The sequence below is a fragment of the Procambarus clarkii genome, chromosome 77, assembly GCF_040958095.1.
Source record: "Procambarus clarkii isolate CNS0578487 chromosome 77, FALCON_Pclarkii_2.0, whole genome shotgun sequence".
Lineage (NCBI taxonomy): Eukaryota > Metazoa > Arthropoda > Malacostraca > Decapoda > Cambaridae > Procambarus > Procambarus clarkii.
The window spans coordinates 9,925,650-9,938,317 of record NC_091226.1 but is presented as its reverse complement, the minus strand read 5'-3'; positions in this window follow the sequence as shown (position 1 = coordinate 9,938,317).

Below are 12,668 nucleotides of genomic sequence, written 5' to 3'. Positions count from 1 at the left end.
TTTCTCGTCTTCTTTCTAGCGAGTACATTTGGAGGGCTTTGAGATGATCCCAATAATTTAGGTGCTTTATTGCGTCTATGCGTGCCATATATGTTCTCTGTATTCCCTCTATTTCAGCAATCTCTCCTGCTCTGAAGGGGAAGTGAGTACCGAGCAGTACTCAAGACGGGACAACACAAGTGACTTGAAGAGTACAACCATTGTGATGGGATCCCTGGATTTGAAAGTTCTCGTAATCCATCCTATCATTTTTCTGGCTGTCGCAATATTTGCTTGGTTATGCTCCTTAAACGTTAGGTCGTCAGACATTATTATTCCCAAATCCATTACATGCTGTTTTCCTACTATGGGTACATTTGATTGTGTTTTGTATTCTGTGTTATGTTTAAGGTCCTCATTTTTACTGTACCTGAGTACCTGGAATTTATCACTGTTAAACATCATGTTATTTTCTGATGCCCAGTCGAAAATTTTATTAATATCACCTTGAAGTTTTTCAGTGTCTTCAGCCGAGATAATTTTCATACCGATTTTTGTGTCATCTGCAAAGGATGATATGAAGCTGTGACTTGTATTTTTGTCTATATCTGATATGAGAATAAGGAAAAACAGTGGTGCAAGGACTGTACCCTGAGGTACAGAGCTTTTAACTGCACTTGGACTAGATTTTATATGGTTGACCGTTACTCACCGAGTCCTGTTTGACAGAAAACCGAGTATCCAGCGTCCTACTTTACCGGTTATTCCCATTGACTTCATTTTGTGTGCTATCACGCCATGGTCACATTTATCGAAAGCCTTTGCAAAGTCCGTGTATATCACATTAGCATTCTGTTTTTCTTCTAATGCCTCAGTGACTTTGTCGTAGTGCTCATGTAGCTGTGAGAGGCACGATCTTCCCCCTTGAAATCCATGTTGGCCTGGGTTGTGAAGGTCACTGGTCTCCATGAAATTGGTGACCTGACTCCTAATCACTCTCTCAAATACTTCTATGATGTGCGATGTTAGTGCAACTGGTTTAAAATTCTTTGCAAATGCTTTGCTCCCTCCCTTGTGTAGAGGGGCTATGTCTGCTACTTTAAGTGCATCTGGTATCTTCCCCGTGTCCAAGCTCTTCCTCCACACTATACAGAGTGCCTGTGCTACCGGCACTTTGCATTTCTTTATAAATATTGAATTCCATGAGTCTGGACCTGGAGCAGAGTGCATGGGCATGTTTTCAATTTATCTTTCAATCTAGTGCGCTCGTGTTGATATCAGTTATCTTTACAGGGGTTTGAATATCCTGGATAAAGAAATTGTCTGGATCATCCTCTTTCATGTCGTTTATTGGAGTGCTAAACATGTCCTCATACTGCTTTTTTAGGATTTCACTAATTTCTTTGTCATCCTCCGTGTATGAACCTTCACTTGTATGAATAGGTCCAATACTGGCAGTGGTTTTTGCTTTTGATTTCGCATATGTGAAGAAATATTTTGTATTTTTCTTTATTTCCTGAATTGCTTTCTGTTCTAAGTGCCTTTCTTCAGTTTCATATGAGTGTTTCAATTTCCGCTCGATTTCTTCAATCTCCCTATTTAAATTATTCCTTCTTTGATGGGAAATTCGTGTCTGCATAAGCAGTTCCGTTATTTTTTTCCTGCGTTTATAGTGTCGTCTGCGTTCTCTTTCTACGTTGGATCTCTTTCTGGCTTTCCTCAAAGGAACATGTTTCAGACAGACTTGATATGCTTCCAAAGTCAGTTTTTCTATTCCTTCTGTAGGACTTGTATTAATTAGAACAGTTCCCCATGGAATGTTTGTAAGTTCCCTGTTTATTATCTCCCATTCTATCCTTTTATTATTAAAATTGAATTTACTGAATAGCCCCTCTCGCTTTATCAACGTTTTAGGTCTATTCTGAGTATTGATGGTCGTTTGCACTTCAATGAGCTTGTGATTTGAGTATGTGGTATCTGATATCGTAATGTCTCTGATAATGTCTTCATTGTTCGTAAAGACCAGATCTAAAATATTTTCATTTCTCGTTGGCTCGGATATCTGCTGATTGAGTGAAAATTTGTCACAAAATCTAAGTAGTTCTCTAATCTGTGGTTGGTTAGGTCCTGATAGATTTCCTGGTATAATATTATTGTTTGCTATTTTCCACCTGAGACTAGGCAAGTTGAAGTCACCTAGGAAGATAATATCAGGTATCGGGTTCTCCAAATTAGCAAGGCTATTCTCTATTTTGTTTATCTGTTCTGTGAATTCCTCAGCCGTTGCATCTGGCGGTTTGTATATTAGAATAATCACTAAATTTATTTTCTCTGTTTTTAATCCCAGTACCTCTACCACCTCATTTGTAACCTACCTGCCTGCCTGCTTGCCTCCCTCCCTCCCTGCCTGCCTGCCTGCTTGCCCACCTGCCTGCCTTCCTCCCCTGCCTGCCTCCCAATCTCTCCCTCCCTGTCTACCTCCCAGTCTCTCCTTCCCTACTTCCATCCCTACCTGCTTGCCTGCCTACCTGCCTGCCTCTCTCCCTACCTACCTCCCAGTCTCTCCCTTCCTGCTTGCCTCTCTGCTTCTCTCCCTGCCTACCTTTTCCATCTCCCTGCCTGCCGTTCCCTCCCTCACTTCCTGCCTTCGGATAACTTTTGTTTACAAACCAAGTGGCTGTCTGTACAAATATTTTTGGAAATGGTCACTTTTGGACTTCCGTGGTGAAAAAGTACGTTAATCCACAAAACGTGCTAAATCGGCTGAGGGTCCTTTCCATATAGTCCAGATTAGTGGGCTAATACAGTATGTACAGGTTTTTTGCACCATTATTGAACATTTAGAAGTGCTGGAGACTGTGGTAGTCGTTGAAGCAGTTGACAGCACACAAAGGGACGGCACATGCTTCACACCATGTTAGCACCAGTTTACGTTTCTGTGGTCTCGTTTGTGTGGTTTTACAAACTATGCAAACACGTTGGCCTATTGCACGCTTTCCAGTTGGTGGCAAATGTTTTATTCTGTGTACTTGAAAGGCCTCTGTGTAAGTGAGCCTGGGTGTAGGAGCATGGTGCAATACTGGATTCTGAATGGGTCTTTGTATGCCAGGAATGTCTTTGCCAAACTTTTTTAATAATTGTGTCACAACAGAAAAACTAAACACACGGAATGTTGGTTTATGACCTGTTTTCACCAGATACATATTATAACTGTTCAGCATAGTTATGTCAACAAGGTGAAAAAACATCTTCTTGGGCCACTTCACTGTTTTATGTATACACTCGACAGTGCTCATCATCATGTCACATTTATCAACCAAACGAGTATTTATGTTATAGTCCATGACACAATCTGGTTCATATATTTGTTCTTTTGTTACCTTGTTCACCTTGCCACTGTGCACCATTGTACCAGTGTGAATGGTTGTCAATATGTTAACTTCTTCCCTGTATTTCCACCGCACTGAGAGTATTTGATCAGTTTTTCTTAACTGGCATTCACCTACTGCAATTTTATTGTCAAACACAGGCATTTCCCTTCTTCTTGTCTTTACTGTGCCACACACTCCAGTTCTATTTTCAAGCAAGAATCTAGTTAACAAGGGACTTGTATAATAGTTATCTGTGTATAAAATGTGGCCCTTGTTCAGCCATGGTGCCATTATTGTCTTCACCACACTACCCGAGAAACCATGTTGATCATTACCGGGAATGTCTACATTGCTATCAGAATAGAGAATCATATATAAGACCATTCCTGTTTCACAGTCACAAAGTACAAAGAATTTAAATCTGTGGCGTTTGGAGGGAATACATTTTTTGAAGGCAACACGTCCTTTGAAAAGCGCAAGCGATTCAATAATCACCAGTTTCTGAGCAGGTTTGTAGAAATCTCTGAACTTTCCAATCAGTTCATTCAGAATGTGCCTCACCTTCCAAAGTCTATCATCTTTAGTCTGGTCTTCATTATTTGCAAAATTAAGACACCTGAGGAGTAACACAAACCTATCACGTGACATATATTTTCCGAAAATAGGTGTTGGAACACAACTGTCTTTGCTCCAATAATCTGTGATGACATTTTTTACACAATGTTTCATCATACATAGTGCAAGAAACACATACATTTCACCTACAGTAGTATCTTTCCAACGCTGTAATCGTGAAAATTGTAGTATTTCCACACTTTCAATGAGTTCGACCGCATATTTGTTCGTTTCCTGAACAATATATTTCATGAGTGGCTCTTCGAAATATGCCATAAAATACTCCATTTCGCTCACTTCCTCACCTGTATATGGAAAAAGGTCTGTAACTCCAACACCTGTATTGTCATATGTAGGAATTTGTGGAACAAAGTCTGCACCATCACTCCACATAATTACATCTGGCGTTCGGGCTGACACTACACGAACTCCACGGCCATGAATTCTAGCACCAACAAAATTCTGTTCACTAGGAGATGAAGCACGTCTACAACACACACTATGGGCATGACCAGATGAAGATGAGGGTAAACAAGTTGAAGACGAAGGCTTTTGTCCCTCATTTTCTCCATGTGATATCACACAGTGGTGATTGCCTGGGCAATCTGATGCTGCAAAGCTATGCCTGGTAACACCACATACACCATAACCACTAGCCACATGTGCATCGTTATCACTGTCTGAATCACTGCGATCTGTGCCCTGTGTATAATTATCGAAGTCAGAGTCATCAATGTCACTTTCCTCCTCTTCTGCAAATAATGTATTGTGACTTTCATCATCAGACAGTGACTGGGTGGGGCATGTTCCTGAGCACGGTCGTGATCCAGATGATGTGGCCACCAGGGTGTCCTGATCAAATAAAAACATATTATGTCACTAAATATGAGCACAATATTCTTGAGCATAGAGATTTAACATATTCAAAATGTTTAACTATATAAATTACTCAAATTCTCACTATTGAATATTACTGCAAAAAAACCTGCATTGAATGTAATGAAACGCCAGTTTCTGGGTGAGCTCTGGAGGCTCCCTGAACTTATTTATACTGATATAGTGCCATACTACTTAGAGTCATCAGTCACAGAGTTCTTGTAGCCTACTGGGGACCACAAGCCAGAACCAGGCCTCCTTAGAGAAGCACAGGAAGCAATGGCGCATAAACACTTAACCACTGCACTGCACAACATGCCTGTAGGTGCTCGACAGGGGTGTGCAACGCACCTCAGGAATCTTATAGGTATAGTGTATGATTCAAAACTCCCGCGGCTACATGGGGTTCACATCAGCTTCCTCAGGGCTCTTGTAAACAGACGCCTTTTTTTTTTTATAAATCGTGGGCAACATTCCTGGGTGTGAGAGCCTTAGTACTGAGTGAGCAACCAAGGCTGGCGCACGCAGCATAAGCTCACAGCACTGCTGTTCAGCTTGTGACCACAGCATCGCCTAATAATGTCAAAATACATATGTAACTGGCATTATTTTGCCACGATAGTATTACATAAGTGCCTGAGTGTGATAATAACTTTGTACAATGTTTAAATATCAGTGAATCAATGCTGTTCAAGATGTTCACAGCGCTAGCCACAGCACCAAATCATTATTTTGTCCATCTAGGAATCTTCAAATGACTTCTTATGTTCCCTATACAAAATAAATTTGAGGTCAATTATTCATTTACAGGATTTAGTGACCAGGATTGTGATAATAGCAGGATTGTGGTGATAATTAGCACTGTGCATAGTATTGTGGGAGGAATTTTTGGGAGAGAGGGAGGGAATCAAGGTAGCGTCACTATGTGTGGCAGCCACTCTTGTTTGGGCTCACCATACTAGCGTAGTACCTGCTTGATACCTGCTTGATGGAGTTCTGGGAGTTCTACTCCCCAAGCCTGGCTCGAGGCCAGGCTTGACTTGTGAGAATTTGGTCCACCAGGCTGTTGCTTGGAGCGGCCCGCAGGCCTACATACCCTCCACAGCCCGGCTGATCCGGAACTTCTCTTAGAAAACAGTCTAGTTTTCTCTTGAAGATGTCCATGGTTGTTCCGGCAATATTTCTTATAGTCGCTGGGAGGACGTTGAACAACCGCGGACCTCTGATGTTTATACAGTGCTCTCTGATTGTGCCTATGGCACCTCTGCTCTTTACTGGTTCAATCTTGCATTTTCTTCCATATCGTTCACTCCAGTACGTTGTTATTTTACTGTGTAGATTTGGGACCTGACCCTCCAGTATTTTCCATGTGTATATTATTTGGTATCTCTCTCGTCTCCTTTCTAGAGAGTACATTTGGAGAGCTTTGAGACGATCCCAATAATTTAGGTGTTTATATATATATATATATATATATATATATATATATATATATATATATATATATATATATATATATATATATATATATATACAGTGGAACCTCTATTAACGAGTTTAATCCGTTCTGGCACCGAGCTCGTTCCTGGAAAACTCGTCTTAAGAAACAAATTTCCCATTTAAAATAAAGGAAATAAATTTAATCCGTTCCACTCCCCAAAACTTCCATACTTGTATGACTTTTTTTTATGTATATATAATACTGCACATGTAAATATAAATGTTTTGTTGTAGTGTTTTAATGTTTACTTTACCTTATGAAGAGTAGTTGCTGGCTTCAGGGAGACGATGGAGAGGTGGAAAGGAGGAGAGGGGTTATGGTGTGGAAGGAGAATCCACCTCTGAGTCAGGCGGACTCTCTCTTCTTGGGAATTTCACCCAAATTTCATTTCAAATATCACACAAGGATGCGTTAGACCAGCACCAAATAAAAAACTACGTTGATTACACTCGTTGTGTCAACAATATAATGGTCTTACCACAAAGATACAATACAATGCCGTTCTCCCAAATAGGCAATGTGGTTATTAGAGAAAACGGAAATTTCATGGCAAACATGTATACACTCCCCAAGTCGATCGGATAAGAATTGGATTTTATAGAAATATTTGCTCAAATGGCACTTGAGTGCGGTGTTTGGGTGCATTCAAGAGAAAAAAGTGTGTCACGTTCAAGCGACATATACCTGCGAAAGTGATAACACTTTCACAAAGTGTTATCACAAAGTGATAAATTAATTAAACATTTTCACACACCGGGTTGTCACTGCTTTATCAGGGCAGCTTTTCCAAGAATGTGTTCACCTTTTCAAACCTTCCAAACACTTCCCTGATTTCAGTGGAAGAGGCAGCATCCTCCCTTACCTCCTCATTCCCTTACTAATGGTGTAAATTGTTGATGAGGACCTGCCATACTCCCTTGTGAGATCAGTCACACAGACACCACACTCATGCTTTGCTATAATTTCCTTCTTTAAATCCACAGTAATTGTGTCTTTCTTCCTCTTGACAACACTATCTTTAGCAAGCAGCTTCTTTGGAGACATCGTGTGTTACAAATTGTAGTCACAAAACCACTAAAAACCCAAAGAAAAACTCAAATAAATCCAGAGGGATGCTTGTCGTGTGCGATACAACAACAACACTGGCGTCGGAGGCGTCCGAGAATTTGCGAGAACCTGCGAGATGCTAGGAAGCACCATGTGGTTTTGCTCGTTAATAGAGGCGAGCTCGTCAATAGAGACAAATTTGCTGCGAGTGGCTTGCTCGTTACTGGAAAAACTCGTTAATCGAGGTTCCACTGTATATATATATATATACAGTATTTATATATATATATATACAGTATTTATATATATATATATATATATATATATATATATATATATATATATATATATACACACACACACACACACACACAGTGGTACCTCGCATAACGATCGCCCCAAAAGACGAACATTTTGGGTAACAAACGGCCCGATTGGCGTCAAATCGTCCTGTATGGTGAACACTGGTTTGAGTAACGTCAACACCACATGGTGGGGTCGCGCTGCTTCTTGCACATTCTTAGACGCCTCCAATGATGCACATAAATTATGTTGTTCTTGTTTAAAGATGCTAATGATGCTGGGATATAAAGGGGTGACTGCTGAGATGTTGCAAAGTGTTGACATTTTTATAGGAAAAAAGAAATGAAATGTCTGATATACAACAAATGTCAAAAAGGTTCGTTCGGTGTTCAGCAGGTAGGCTGCTCCATTATAACAATCTTTCTTTGTTTCAAATGTGTTCCATTTGTTTTGTATTTGTCATTTACGTCTCAATAATGGAGAAGCCTACCTTACATATACACTCAACAAACCATTATGACATTTCCTTTCTTCAAATGTGTTCAATATTTATTTTTCATTTGTCTTATAGCAAAAGGTTTGTTCGGTGGTCGGCAGGTAGGCTGCTCCATGATTCTTACATACAAAAAACGTAAATAATAATAAAATAAAAAGAATTTTGAAAACCAGTACAAATGTCAAAAAGGTTTGTTCGGTGGTCTACAGGTCGGCTGCTCCATGTTTCTTAAATAAAAAAAAACGAAAAATAAAAGAACTGTTTAAACAATTTGAAAAATGGACAAATGCCATAAAGGTTCGTTCAGTGTTTGTTGGGTAGACTGCTCCATTATTGAGACATACCTTGAGGTTACCTTGAGGTGCTTCCGGGGCTTAGCGTCCCCGCGGCCCAGTCGTTGACCAGGCCTCCTGGTTGCCGGACTGATCAACCAGGCTGTTGGACGCGGCTGCTCGCAGCCTGACATATGAGTCACAGCCTGGTTGATCAGGTATCCTTTGGAGGTGCTTATCCAGTTCTCTCTTGAACACTGTGAGGGGTCGGCCAGTTATGCCCCTTATGTGTAGTGAAGCGTGTTGAACAGTCTCGGACCTCTGATGTTGATAGAGTTCTCTCTCAGAGTACCAGTTGCACCTCTGTTTTTCAACGGGGGTATTCTGCACATCCTGCCATGTCTTCTGGTCTCATGTGATGTTATTTCTGTGTTCAGATTTGGGACCAGCCCCTCTAATATTTTCCACGTGTAAATTATTATGTACCTCTCCCGCCTGCGCTCAAGGGAGTACAGTTTTAGGCTCTTTAGTTGGTCCCAATAGTTTAGATGTTTTATTGAGTGGATTTTAGCAGTAAAGGATCTCTGCACGCTCTCTAGGTCAGCAATTTCTCCAGCTTTGAAAGGTGCTGTCATTGTGCAGCTGTACTCTACTCTAGAGAGCACAAGCGTTTTGAAAAGTATCATCATCGGTATAGCATCTCTAGTGTGAAAAGTTCTTGTTATCCAACCTGTCATTTTTCTTGCAGTTGTGACGGCTACTTTATTGTGTTCTTTAAAGTTAAGGTCTTCCGACATGAGTACACCCAGATCCTTTACATTGCCTTTTCGTTCTATGTTATGATTTGCCTGAGTTTTGTACGTGGTTTCCGTTTTTTATATTTTAATTTTTTCCATAGCGCATGAGCTGGAACTTATCTTCGTTAAACACCATATTATTTTCTGTAGCCCATAGAAAGACCTGATCTACATCTGACTGGAGGTTCGCCGTGTCCTCCATGTTGCTTACTCTCATGAAGATCCTAGTGTCATCTGCAAAGGATGATACAGTGCTATAGGTTGTGTTCTTGTCTATGTCCGAAATGAGGATGAGAAAAAGTACTGGAGCAAGCACAGTACCCTGGGGGACTGAGCTCTTCACGGTTGATGGGCTGGATTTTATTTTGTTGACTATTACACATTGGGTTCTGTTGGTGAGGAAATTGTAGATCCATCTGCCTATTTTTCTGGTAATTCCTTTTGAACGCATTTTATGTGCAATAACACCATGGTCACATTTATCAAAAGCTTTTGCGAAATCTGTGTAAATTACATCCGTTTTATGGAACACATATGAAACAAAGAAAGATTGTCATAATGGAGCAGCCTATGCAACAAACACTGAACGAACCTTTTGCTATAACGAATATGAAAGACAAGGGCTGCTGGCTGGGTTAGTACTGCGTGAGCAACCATTTGTGGCACATGTGCCTCTGGCTCTCAAACACCTGTCCCACACGGTGTTGAAAGACTGCGCTCAGTCGGTCCAATTCAGACCCTATTGTTTGAAGAACATAAAGGTCATAACATTGGTGAAGCTAGGCGCAATAAGGGCTTAACACAACGGTCGGATGCCAGTGATACAGCACCTATGAGGATGATACAGCGAGCGTATCCAGTTGTAGCTCTGAGCCCCACCCTTCCCATCTCCAATTTATATAGATGATACATTGATGAATCGTTTTCTGCGTTCAGTGATGATGCATCTGATACAAGTAGCATAGATGAACAGTGTTAGCGGCTTCCATGGTGGTGTTGTCCATAGATATTTTCAAGAATACCTGAATCTTTTCCTGGCTGATGGACACACTTTGAGGCTAGCTGAATCTCTTCCTGTTTGGTACCTTACAAAGCGGTCTTTTCAAGACTACCTTACAAATTGAGCTTTTCCTATAATCGTTTCAATACTACCTTATGCTTTACAAGCTTGGCTACATACCACCTACAAGTACTAAAGCCAAGGGTGCACGCGAGTGCGTTATTTGCAAGCACACAGAACGATGAAACAGGAAACGAAAATCTGTAGCTGGTGCAAGGAGAGCAAAGTCGCGCTGTGTACCATGGACTACTTCGTTGACTATTACGCACCTCCAAAGTACTGTGTAATACAGTGTGTTACTGTGTAAATAGTATGTGAAACTGTACATATTGTAATTATAGTGAATTTTTACCACGTAATATTGTGACAAACATTTATTGTGGACGCATTACTGACACATGTATCACAGTTCCATGGAAAATTATGAACATTCTACTGTATACATACTGTAAAGGTCACAAATATGCATCATATACGATAAAAGAAACAAATAAAACCACATTGGAAATACATAGAAAAAATATTTGAAAATATATTTGTGGCAACACGCGGTGCTTGAATGGCCTGCGCGACCGTGTCTGGGAGCTTTACATACGGGCGACCAGGCCCCTGATGACGTCACAGCGCACCTTGTCCACGCCCTCACAGCCAAAGTAAGTGGAATTTGGTAATTATTTTTACATAGACATGTTCAGGGAAGGTAATTTATCATTTTACAAAGAAAAATGATATTTTGGGGGAACATTTGATGTCATGCACACTGGGGGAATTTCATAATAAACACAGTGCATCACACTGGTTACATGGGGGACACTCATTTTGTATGACGTCCGTTTCACGTGACGAACATGGAATGGATTAAATTGATTACTCGAGGTACCACTGTATATATATATATATATATATATATATATATATATATATATATATATATATATATATATATATATATATATATATATATATATATATATATATATATATACACACAGTGGTACCTCGGAATACGAGTGTCCCTGTATACGAGATTTTCGGAATATGAGCAGGATTTCCTTGGAAACTGTGCCTCGGAAGGCGAGGGTTACCTCAGAATCCGAGTTTGTTCATACGCGTACAGGCAAAACTAGCGTGTGATGGTACGGTGATCGTTGCCCCTCACCCCTCAGTTTACCAGTGCCTGGCGCCCAGTGACTATCCCACGTCAATTCTTCACCCGGATTTTTAGTGTTTTGTTGGATTTTTGGTCATTTGAATATAAAAGTTGTTATTATATATGTCACCATGGGTCCCAAGAAAGCCAGTGGTAAGGATCAAGGCAAGAAAGCACATGTGAGGATGACAATAGAGGAAAAACAAGAGATCATTTGGAAGCATAAAAAGGGTACACATGTTGTTGAACTTTGTAGGCAGTACAACAAAGCCAAGTCAACGATATGCACTATACTTAGCAAGTAAAACGACATTATGAGTGCTAAAGTGGCAAAAGGCGTAAGAACGATCATGAAACAAAGACCACAAACACTTGAAGAAGTGGAAAAGTTGTTATTAATTTGGATACACAACAAGGAGTTAGCGGGTGATAGTGTTTCAGAGGCCATCATTTGTGAGAAAGCCAGGGTATTGCACGAAGACCTTGTAAAGAAAACCCTTGGAACGAGTGCAGATATGATAGGCTTTAAGGCATGCAGGGGATGGTTTGAAAATTTTAGAAAAAGAAGTGGTATCCATAGTGTCATAGTGTCATCCATATCCACAAAACCTCTCCTCCTCCCCCCTCCTCACCATCTTCCACACGCCTACAGCATTCATCAGCAAGGGTAAGTAATAACTTGAACATAGTTTTGTAGGTTTATTTAGATGAGTTAGGTATAAAATTTAGTTGGAAGTGAGGTTTTTGGGGTAGTCAGGAACGGATTAATTCATTTCCCATTATTTCTTAAGGGGAAATTAGCTTCGGATTACGAGTTTTCGGAATACGAGCTGTCTCCAGGAACAGATTGAACTCTTAAACTGAGGTACCACTGTGTATATTGTGACGATAATCTCCTTCAAGAGATTGAGCCTGCTCTTCCCTCCATAATTACGTCGTTGACATTATATAATACTACTATGGAAGAAATGTACAACAACGACAACAACACCAGCAAGGCTTGCCAGGGTGAGCAAAACGTATGCAGCCAGCCACCTGTTCGGACTCAAACCACCAAACTACATGTTGATCGCTACCGGCTCCGCTGATTGGTCGCCGGTCTGGCTGCACCTGCACTCGCCCCCCCCCCCCCATACTACTTGATGTCTGGGGTCGCCACGACCTCAGACCTCAGAATATTCGGTGCTCTCGTTGTCACCAC